This window comes from Odontesthes bonariensis, unplaced genomic scaffold (genome assembly GCF_027942865.1).
Source record: "Odontesthes bonariensis isolate fOdoBon6 unplaced genomic scaffold, fOdoBon6.hap1 scaffold_249, whole genome shotgun sequence".
In the NCBI taxonomy this organism is placed as follows: domain Eukaryota; kingdom Metazoa; phylum Chordata; class Actinopteri; order Atheriniformes; family Atherinopsidae; genus Odontesthes; species Odontesthes bonariensis.
The window spans coordinates 10,921-23,323 of NW_027457457.1; the positions used below are offsets into that span (position 1 = coordinate 10,921).

Genomic DNA, 12,403 nt, shown 5'->3' on the forward strand with positions numbered 1-12,403 from the left:
AAATTTCTTCTTACTCATCATCTTCTTTCTTTCTTTATGCACTATATCATATTTATATTTTTCTTTACTCATCATCTTTACATTTTCTTTATGCACTAAATTAAATTGATATTTTTCTTTACTCATCATCTTTACATTTTCTTTATGCACTAAATTAAATTGATATTTTTCTTTACTCATCATCTTTACATTTTCTTTATGCACTAAATTAAATTGATATTTTTCTTTACTCATCATCTTTACATTTTCTTTATGCACTAAATTAAATTGATATTTTTCTTTACTCATCATCTTTACATTTTCTTTATGCACTAAATTAAACTGATATTTTTCTTTACTCAATGCCTTTACATTTTCCTTATGCACTAAATTAAACTGATATTTTTCTTTACTCAATGCCTTTACATTTTCCTTATGCACTAAATTAAATTGATATTTTTCTTTACTTAAATTCTTAAGTTTCTCTTGAAACAGTAAATCATCTTTGTATATTTTTTTCCACAAAGTCTTACGTTTCTCTTGATACACCAAATCATTTTTATATTTTTCTTTACTAAGCTCTTTTTTCTTCTGTTGATATAATATATCAAATTGATATTTCATCCTTAACAATGCCTTTACTTTTTCTCTATAAAACCTGACTTCCCTGTACTTTCTTTTTAATTCTGCAATCTTTTTCTCTTTATAAGATATTTGTGTATGATACATTGCTTTACTTTTCAATTTCATCTTGTCTTTATACTCCAAATCTTGTTGGTATTCCATCACTTTTTTAAATGCAACTTTCTTCTTTAAATGTCGAGAACCAGTGTTTAAACTATTTGTTTCTTTACTGTCATTTGTTTTTTTGGATTTTCTTCTACACTTGTATGGTGTGTCTGATACACCATTAACTTTACAAAAATCATAGCAAGACTCTTGATCACCCTGCAAGACACAGGTAATAACCTCAAAATGACAACCATCACATTTCAGATATATTCCTTCATTTATACCAGTGGAGCTTGTACACCCATATTTTACCCATTCCTTGCCATTATGCACATACAAATTCACCCCTAATGCATTTGCAGTTGCCTGCATTTCAATTTCAGAAGCTTCATGTCCAACATACTTCATACAGGACTTCTTAACATAGTCAGACACAGAAGAAAATCCTTTACCAATCAACCGTTTACCCTCTTCGTTCTTCTCCAAATAAGAAACAGTAGCCAGTCGTATTCTGCGATGACTCTTCTGGGAACCGCTTACTACTTGAGACACTGCTCTGAAAAAACTGTTACCATCTTTTACAATCTCTTCAGTCTTACACACACTCCCCAAAGGCCCAGAAGCTGTGGATCCTTGTGTGTCCCGTTTCACAAATGTAATATCATACTTGTTGCACAAAGCTTTTGAAACATCTGTACACACAGGATTAAATGACAAATGTGTATTAGCATTATGAATAATGACACTATCATCATCCAGTACGTAACTGTTTGCAGTTTTTGTACTTTCTAAAACATTAGGTTCATTTGTTGTCTTATTTCGAACACTATACCCTTGAGAAATGGAGACCCTTTCCTTACAATAACCATAACAATGTTGTGTTTGCTTAACACAAACAACTGTCTCGTAATGGTTACCATGAATATTTTGTAGATACACACACTGATTTGAGATCTGACCAGCATTACATTTATATTCAAGCCATTTATCAATATAATATGTAACTATGTTCACACCCAAACAGTCTGCTGCAGCTTGAATTTCCACTTCAGTTGCCCAGGATCCAACATATTGCATCCTTGATCTTTTAATATACTCTTTTATAGAGGAATTTTCATTTCTCAAAATGTTACAATACATTTGAGGATTCCTTTCTAACTGTTTCACTACGGCAAGTCTAATTTTCCTGTGCCATTTCTGAGTTCCACTTACAGCCTGACTAACAGCCCGGAAAAAACAGTTTCCGTCCCCGACGATGGGTTCCACCTTGCATGGTATCCCCAAGTCCCCAACCAAGTCAGATGATGACTCACCTTTCTCGCATTCTACGTTCAAGTGTTTGCAAACAGCTTCTGACACCACTTTTGAAAGAGGATTAAACTTTAACGCTCTAGTCCTCACATTGGTGACAAACACATCTGAAGTTACAAGATCTTCATGAGTTTCTTGTATCTTGTTACAAGATGTACTACTCTGAGGCTTCTTTTGCTTTTGCCCTCTAGATTTATCTGTACACAAGACTTCCTGAACACAGACAGGTTTCAACAAATTACTGCCAAATGGACTAAATGAAGTCTCATTTCTGTGCATGTCAATTTGCACACCACTAATTTCAAATTCCTTGGGACTGGTTCTCTTTTGCCTAGCATATCTCTCAATATAATTCAAAAGATCATCAAAGCTGTTTAAATACAAAACGTTGCTTTTCCCTGAAACACTTACCATTCCATTACAATCACGTGCATGGGAATCTACAACGGCATACTTTCCATTCTGACTTATAAGAGCGCAGGTACTTCCATTTATAGTCAGAACACAAGTTTCATATGTGGCGCACATCTTTTGCAATCCTTCACGGAGAGTAGTGTGCGCACCAGAATCTAGGAACTCACCCTGGAAAACATCTACTTGTCCAGCAACAAAATCTCCATACGTCACATCTAAAGTACACCCGTCAATATCAACCTGCTTCGGCAAGTCTAAAACACAGAGCGTTTCCTTCCTACCACTAATCAGATTGTTGTCCCGCAAATAAGTGTACAAGGCGTCACCTCTGACAACAACATTATCTAATGTGTCAGAATGCCATGAAAAAACACTATCCATCTTGTGCTTTGCTAAAGCAACAAGAGTCACAGCTGCACATTGCAGTCCTCCGTACTTAAACCGATCATCGCCCTGATGGAATGATCCTCTAACTGATTGCTGACTACTTGAACTGGCACCATGACGTTCGTCTGTGACCTGCCTGTCAGCAGTGACTGTGGTACATGCTTCTAAACCAAAGCTACTCTGTTGTACAGAAATCGCAGACATGCCATACTCTGTCGCATTTAATGATTTCCGAAGATTCATAATGTGAATCATTAAATCATTGAAGCAAGTGTTAAATACCACTACAGATGTACCCGTTTCTGATGCCAACCCCTGTAAATTTCTTGTTCCACAGTCCACAATGACAAAGTAAGATTCATGATGGATAACCAAGCTACATGAACCCTCAAGATTAAGGATGCACATTCCATTTCTCAACAAATACATCTGTAACTTCTCACTAAATTCCTCCTCCAGATTAAAATTAAATTGACCATAACTACTACCCCCAATTAGTACTTTCCATTTTTTACCAAAAATAATCTGTCGCTCCACCAACTTGCAAAACTCTGGCTTTGTGCCTCTCTGAGGTCTTTCTGTATCAATATATTCTGCCAACTTCTGACCTTCAGCATCAACTGCATCGACATCCGATGATTTCCAAGTGCAAATTGGAGAAGTTTGGTGTTTTATAGCAGCTACAACACTACTGGACATTAAAATATTGCTAACAGACTGATTACTATGACTAACTGTTCCTAAAATAAGAGAAGGGGGGAACCGCTCTGAACACCTGCAAGAACTGGAGTTAACACACTGACCTCTTGTTTGGCTGCACTCGAAATCCACCGACACCTCAAGCATCTACAACGACATTAGAAAACATAATTTCTTTCATTTGTATTCATTTCTTTACATTTACTACCAAAAATGTTGTTATACAAACCTCCCGGTCAGAAACGAGCTCGGACGGACAGACAGACACCAAACCAGGACAGTCAGACACCTCCCGAGGATGGGGAGAACGCACCACATCGCAGACATCCACCTGTTTGGATGTTGCCTCAACCTATAAAACAAAATCATTACATTAACTCATCTGAATTTAAACCAAGATTCCAAATAATTTAGACCAAGTGTTTTCAGTAATACACTTTAAGGTTTCATATTACTTACACATTTAACATAATAAAAAAGCTAAATATGGACCACACTTACATTCTTCTTCACGGACACAAGCCCCACACCAACAGCGGCAGGAGTTACGCTCGGTGTGGCTGAAACCTGAAAGACAAAGACAAATAAATTAATTATGAACAATTATCCTCATTGAAGTTCTGAAAAGTTAACTCGCTTGAGGTTTTACAAACCTGCTGTCTCACACGCCTGGTCCTTAAGACAGCTGGTGTCTTGAGACGTTCCACAGGCTTCATCTATAACACAAACAACATGTCAGATCTGTGTCTTTTCTAAAAGACAATACTGAGACTATATTTTGAAATACACTTTGCTGCAACTTACCTCGTTGCCTGTGTGAACATCTGCCACTGCCATTGGAGAAACTTTTTCCATGGCAACCAACAACTCAGGTGAAAAACGAACAGGATTCAGGGGGATGTAACACTCCTTCAAAACTGGAGTAGCAATCTGTTACACAAAAATTGAAATAATGAATATACTAATCACATTAAAAATGCTTTACAACAAGTGGTTGTGAAACACTCACCTTATCAGGAACCACCCTTTCCTTGGGTGAATCAGAGTCAGATTCCCCCGAATGGCTCCTCTATAAAAAGAACACACAAAAGCCATTTCAGAACATTACACACCAACTTAAATCCCATCCTTGCATAAAAGTACATTGGGAACAACAAGCTTCCTTACCTTCCTGCCGTATCTCACGGTTGTCCACTCTGGAGGCGGTGGACGTGGGACTCGTTCCACTCCCTTCACAACCAGACGTGGCACATACCTCTGCTTATACGGGGCAGCTGCCTGACTCGTGGCCAGTGGCTTGGGTGCAGACAGCTCCAGGAACTGATGCGCAAACACCCAAATGCGATCACTGAGGATGCGCATCCCCTTGTTGTCATCAAGGTGAATCTAAACCAAAATAAAAGGTATATAAATCAGCAAAACAGACAAGTAAAATAAGTATTGAATATAAATTCTCACCACTTTCTAACTTCAGAATAAGATTGTACTTACTCCATCATAACTCCACAGATCGACGCGACTTAGGGGGAAGTCCTCGGCAATGGAATAAAACGGCATCTCTGAATAGAAAAATATGTATAATTATACAAACATCCTTTTCACCAAAGACAACTGCCATCAAAATACTGGAAATGAACTCAGAATTATTTTACTCCATACTTAGATTTGCCGAAACACGATGATACTCCTGCTGGAATAGCTCCTGTTTCTCCATGGATTCCGTCAAGCGTGGAATCATACCGATACAGAACACCTAGAGGAAGAATTGCATTATCAAATTACTTTATTTACAAATACATCAACTACTGATGCTTGGTGTTTTAAGTTTTTTTTATTTCTCTTTTGTTACGTTTATTCTTCTTATTCCTTTTTTAATGTGAAGCACATTGAATTGCACGTGTCTGAAATGCGCTATATAAATAAACTTGACTTGAAAATAAAATAACACACCTTAGTGCAGTGCTCACGAACTGCCTCCAGGTACAACTTAAAGGCCCGTCCTGCCTCTTGGTGGTTGATGCTGGACGTGAGGTTGTTGGATGGAGCAAAAACGCAAATAGCGTCAGGACGACGAGGAAGTACGACCTTCTCAACCTCCTTGCGCAGCTGATCTGCGTCAGCCCCTGGAGTCGACATAAAGGCAAAAGATACGAAACCTCCTTGCATTTTAACAATGCCATCTGCCAAGGACCGCAAATGGGACGCCCCGATAACAAGAACCAGCTATGGGAGGAAAAAAAAAAAAAAAAGACAAATTATAGCAAACTGACAATAAGCAATCCATTTCTACATTGTATATTTGAATAGCATGAAAATTTTCATACTTTCTTATCAAGGCTCCCATCCGGAATGACCAGCTTGTGACGACGCCCAGTATGCTCGCTGATTGGCCATTCGTTCGCTTTGTGTCGCCGCCCAGTTCCGCGGCCTATAAAGGAAAAGATATATATTAATCACTGAAAACAATATATATTAGCACACAGAATATACAAATACTCTCCATTCTTTAATAATATATAAATGATACTCACGGCCAACAAAGTCACTGGATGGCGTTGGTACGCCAATGCGCTGAACAGGCGAAGCCTCAGCACGGCGACGAGCAGCTTGAGATCTACGACTAGTTCGTGGCATCTGCAAATTGACATTAGAGAAATATGACAAAAACATAAGGGATTACAGCACAGTCTCAATGATAAGACAATATACAAAAAGACAACTACTAAAATCCGTTAAAAATACATATATTTACAAGAGCAAATACTACCATTTATCCTAATTATGAAAGTAAGCAGTAATGTTAAGTTGACTGCAAATGATTTGAAAGTTTTCTGCACAGTGAAAGCCAGTAAATACATAAAACCATTGAAAAGGAACATTCAATCCTCATGGATAAACATGAAAAAAAATTTAACTAGGACAGCACTCTCCAACTTATGATATCATGATACTTTTAACAAGTATAAAAGTTTTAATATATATATTTAATAGTATAACAGATAAAACCAAGCTCCTCTGCTCTCTATTGATCATTCCAAACATGAAACAAAACAATGCAAGCCCTTGCAAGCCCCCTGGTGTGTGCGCGCTAACTGGTGTGAACTCACGTGCACAAACTCGTCCACAGAGGGGGAAGGACCTGAAAGTTGTTTAATTTCGAATTTTCCGACTTTCAGGTCACTCCCCCTCTGTGGACGAGGTTGTGCACGTGAGTTCACACCAGTGTGCGCGCACACAAGCTAGGGGCAGACTCACGCTCAGCTTGGAACACGTGGTTGGTGACTGTTCTGCTCAGATAGAGAAATAATAAACCTAACGTGACTGGTTAAAAACAGCCGGGAGCGCTCGATTTTTGCAAGCATGATTACAGGCTTTAGAGAAAGCTACAGAATTTGGGAATTTTCCTAAACAGCCCATTTAATATTCTACTTCCAGAATCCCAAAACAGTTCAAGCTAATATGACTAAATAAAGGTTGCCGACGGCAGCTTTAAGAGGTATGAATCAGCCTTTAGTTTAAATAGCTTATCAAAATCAGTCACTCATTTTTAAAACAGCAGCACAAAAAAAAGAAAAAAAAACACACCTTTGCGGCTTATTAAAAGAAAACTCCGGTATTTTCAACATTAAGCCTCTTTTCTGAGTCGTCTGCAATGTTTTAAAACCCCCCTCAGCGCTTTTTTGATGTAGGCCATGTTTGTAGTTCTCTCGCACCAGAAATGCTGCTAGGTGTATTGCATTTCCAGTGCGAGAGAACTACAAACATGTCTTCCTTCTCTCAGAAATGAGGCTTAATGTTGAAAATACCGGAGTTCTCCTTAAAAACGCATGTAATTTAAATACCGTCTACATTTGCTACACAATTATCAATAAAACAAAATCCTTTTTAATTTCAACCGAAGAAAAGTGAACAGACTGTATTGAAAATCGTCGTAGTACAGCGCCCCGTCCCTATCCACCATGTTGGCAGTATGCTAGCGTAAACACGCCAGTCTCCCCGTTCGTTTACATTGCAGCCTTTTGTTAGCAGCCATGCTATTAAACGCAGCACGAGGCACGCAAGCCACCGACAGCAAGCCACCGACAGCGACCCAAAAAACACAGTATTAACGCCCTTACCTTATACAGTTAATATTACATTAATTCATTCTTTCGTATATTCTCTTTACAAAAAGATTGATAGTTTCAAACTGAGTAATTTTTAATAAACTTCAAAGCATTAACTATCAAAACAGAATCACGGTCAACCTTAACTGATTAAAACAAAATAACTTAACAAAACTTACCTCGGAAAGATAAAGTCCAACAATCGAAGATTTGCAGAAAAATGAAGAAAAAGCGTTCAGCAGTTTTTCAACTGTTTGAAAACTTTAAGCTCACAAACGTCCAAGAAAGAACATTCATGAACTGAGAGCGGTTGACCAAACCCAACTATTTAAAGCAGGCGCGGCCAGCCCCAAAAGAATCACGTGATACAAAACACAGGCTATAGGAGGGTTTCACATGACGTCACAGTGCTGCATCGCGAGACTTAACTATGAATATAAACTCTTTGACACTCTTGGTTTCCAATAATAATCTGTAGCCTAATGGATATTTCACATGTTTCTGAACCCCATCACATTTTATGACGCCGGTTCGAATCCAGCTTGTGACATTACTTAGAGGGGATAGAGAATCCAAATCGTCTTTTCCCCGTTTTTGGTGTTAGTCCTGAGTCTCCCCGCTGTGGGGAGTACTCATGAAGTGCCAGCAAGTGTCAGAACCTCTGTTTCAAGTACTCGCCTTTTTAATATATATCCCCCTATCCATTTTTGTGAAAAAGTGACGTAACTTTTTCAGCAATCGCGCCCCCCCGCACCCAAGTCCACAGCCACTCCGTTTCAGACACGCCCCTTTGGCGAGAAACAGGAACTTGTGTACCTTCCGAGGCTGTAAAAGCGGACTACGATCAATACAAATTCTTCCCCCGGAAAGCAATGTTCGCAATCAATGGCTTTTATTTATTTTTAAAAGCTTCCCCAACCGCGGAGTTTTCCTTTGCGCTGCGCTGCGCATTTCACTGACTACAGTTTCACAAAGCTCCGTTCCGAGCAGCTCATGGTCAGTTCCGACAGGAACAGACCCAGACTGCAGCGAGCTGTGCGCACCGCTGAGAATGTGATGGGCTGCAGCCTCCCATCTATCCATGACCTGCACCTCTCCAAGACTATGGGGCGAGCAGGTCGGATCACAGCTGACCCTTCTCACGCTGCACATGGACTATTTGCACCACTCCCCTCGGGCAGGAGGCTTCGGTCCATTCGGACCAGAACCTCCCGTCACAAAAACAGTTTTTCCCCCTTGCAGTTGGACTTATGAACACTTCATAATCACCTCATAACCTGCCCCAGTCACTTTACCATCATTAAAATTGCACTAATGAAGCTGCACTGTTGTTGCTCTGTATATTGGATACTGTGTATTGTTGTACACACCTTGTACATTTTATATTCATACATTTTCTATTCTTTATTTTTTATCCTATGTTACATGTTTGAACCTTACGCCGCAGCAAATCCCTAGTTAGACCTTCGCAACTAGTGAACACTGTTCACTAACAATGGCAATAAAACGAATTCTGATTCTTATGAAACAAGCAACGGAAACTTGTATTTCATAATGAAGTTGCCAGATAAGCTCTGAAACGACGGAAAAAAACGCATTCTAAACCCAGCATAGTAACAGCTGTTTCAGAGAAATTTTTAGGGGGGTTCTGAGCCATTACATACCCAACCAATTTTTTGGGGATACATATCACATCACAGAACAAGGATTAATGCCCCATTCAACCATTCTCTATCACCTTTAATTATTTATATAACAGACAGTTGTTTATAAATGACTTCAGTTTTACCAGGTGTCCAAGTGTTCAATCATGAATTGCAAACTTATAAAATCTGATAAAACATGATTTTATTCAAATACGAGATTTGTCGCACGCTCCGCCCGGTGGACGGGTGCGGGAGACGCGTGCCGGCGTCGATGACCACGTCGGGGCGGCGGTGCCGGCGGTCAGGCGGTCGCCCGGCCGGAGCTGCGCTTGTTACCATGTTAGATTGCTTGTCGCGGGTTCGAACCCGACTTGAGATGTCCCTACATGTGTGTTGTTAAAAATTATATCTGTTTTTCCTGGTGTCCATGTGTTAATTCATGTGTTCCAAAACTTGTAAAATCTGATAAAAATGATTTTTTTCAAATACAAAAAATACTCAAAACTGTTATTTCTCTATAATGTGGCATATTGAATATTACACCACATAGCTTATAGTTTAACCCACTGCACAGGACTGAAGCAATGCATAAAGTTAAGAAGTTTTCAATAGATGAAACATATAAAATGTTAGACTTATATATTTTTATTACATTAATATAATAATTCCAAACCAAATTTGTATTTTTAAAACAATTGCATATGTTAGCCTCTAAATCTCACATGCATCATCCAATTTGCACCAAACTAGATGTGAATGACCTTTGTTAACATCTAAAGAGCCCAATAGGATTATATTGGAGTGTGACTGCAGTGCGCCCCCTAGATTATTTAAACAGCTATATCTCCCTGAGACATCATCCGATGTGCACCATATTTTTTGTGCATCATTACAAAGCAACACTTGACACATTGGCGTTGTTAATTTTTTACTTCACTAAACCCCGCCCCCACAAAACAGGAAGTGACAGTAACTCACGTCAGGAAGGTGAGATATCGCTCCAACTTTGAACACGTGCCACTGGTGTCGTACTGTCGTGGACTGAAGGCCATTTGGGAGATTCGTCGCACGCTCCGCCCGGTGGACGGGCACGGGAGACGCGTGACGACGTCGATGACCACGTCGGGGGGGCGGTGCCGGAGGTCAGGCGGTCGCAAGGCCGGAGCTGCGCTTGGCTGCGAGGGCCGTTATCACTGCTTGCAGTTCTTGTTCTTTTTCTTCTCCACGCGGAATCGCGAATGGGGAGGCCTGAACGTATTCGAAAACTCCTGAAACTTTACCCAAAATTGTCCCCCGCGTGAAATCACATGTTTTTAATGTACTCGAAAGTGGGCGTCGCCAAACTGCTCTATAGCGCCACCTAACGTGAGATAGACCGAACCGTACGTCGTAGAGATCTGAAACTCGGTATGTACGTAGATCGCCTAAAATCAAGAACAAAAGTCTCTTGGAGGTATGCTCTAAAACGTACAAGGAGGCGGCCATTTTGGGTCAAAGGGCAAATTTTGGCCATTTTTCATATTTACACACCTCGCAGGAAAATTTTCACGCCCCAGGGATTTTGAGCTAGAGACTTCATTTTTGGTCAGTATGCAGTTAAGGGATGGGGGCACAAAAGTTATCAGAAGACTTGAGTTTTTGAGCATGTTTAGGGGGCTTGGCCAAGCGGCGAACTTGGCGTACTCGCCAGTGTAAACGAAACGCTATATCTTTCACCTAAAAAGTTTAATCTGCACCAAACTTGGTATGAGTCATCCATGTTGGATGCATGTCAATCCTATGTGGTCATATGCTGACGTCATCTAAGCCCCGCCCCCTCAGAACAGGAAGTCACTTTTTTTACTTGGAAAGCTCCATTTCTGGCCCCCTTCACCTAATCAACATGATCTTGTGTCAGAATACAGATAACAAGTTGGTCTAACTTGCTTTAAAGCACCAAAAGTTTTCAGTTGAAGGCGTGGCTATGGCGGCTTGGTGAAGTCAGACATCACGCCGTTACCATACGTTTGGCTCTAAATTCTACAGTTTTTAGCCGAGATGCACCAAACTCACTGGGATCGATCCTAATCCGCCCCCCAACAGGTGTGCAGTCCAATATTTGATGGGCGTGGCCTAATGCCTCCACAGCGCCCCCTAGAACATCTAAAAACATCAGCCCCAAGCCATGCTTTCACCGACAATCATGAAACTCAGCACACCTGTGCGTCTTGTCAGGACCTACAAAATAGTGTGGGCGTGGCTTAATGGCACATTCCAATCCCTCGCCGTTTGCATACGTTCGGCTCTAAATCTCACATGCATCATCCGATTTGCACCAAACTAGATATGAATGACCTTTGTTAACATCTAAAGAGCCCAATAGGATTATATTGGAGTGTGACTCCAGTGCGCCCCCTATATCATGTAAACTGCTCTATCTCCTTGAGACATCACCCGATCTGCACCGTATTTTTTGTGCATCATTACAGAGCAGCGCTTGACAAGTTTGCGTGTTATATATCTGACATCGCTAAACCCCGCCCCCACAAAACAGGAAGTGACGGTAACTCCTGTCTGGAAGGTGAGATATTGCTCCAACTTTGAACATGTGCCACTGGTGTCGTACTGTCGTGGACTGAAGGCGATTTGGGAGATTCGTCGCACGCTCCGTCCGGTGGACCGGCGCGTGAAACGCGTGACGGCGTCGATGACCACGTCGGGTCGGCGGTGCAGGCGGTCAGGCGGTCGCAAGGCCGGAGCTGCGCTTGGCTGCGAGGGCCGTTATCACTGCTTGCAGTTCTTGTTAGGCCCGAGCAGCTAAGCGCTGCGAAGGCCTATTGTAACTGAAGGATTTCACTATTATTATTTTTTTTATTATTCTTATGATTCTTTTTCTTTTCCGCGCGGAATCGCAAATGGGGACGCCTTAACGTATTCGAAAACTCCTGAAACTTTGCCCAAAATTGTCCCCCGCGTGAAACTGCATGTTTTTAATGGAGTCGAAAGTGGGCGTCGCCAAACTGCTCTACAGCGCCACCTAACGTGAGATAGACCGAACCGTACGTCGTAGAGATCTGAAACTCGGTATGTATGTAGATCGCCTCAAATCTAGAACAAAAGTCTCTTGGAGGTATGCTCTAAAACGTACAA

At 40.7% G+C, this 12,403-nt stretch overlaps 1 long non-coding RNA gene across 1 annotated transcript; it reads right to left on the reverse strand.

The window, feature by feature from the left end:
- Positions 1 to 5,520: 5,520 nt before the first annotated feature.
- On the reverse strand, positions 5,521 to 6,152 carry LOC142376325 (uncharacterized). The gene is made up of 3 exons (XR_012769421.1): positions 6,054 to 6,152; positions 5,847 to 5,950; positions 5,521 to 5,745 (listed from the first exon to the last, which is right to left on the reverse strand). It is a non-coding gene; the product is annotated as an uncharacterized LOC142376325 (long non-coding RNA).
- Positions 6,153 to 12,403: the final 6,251 nt, after the last annotated feature.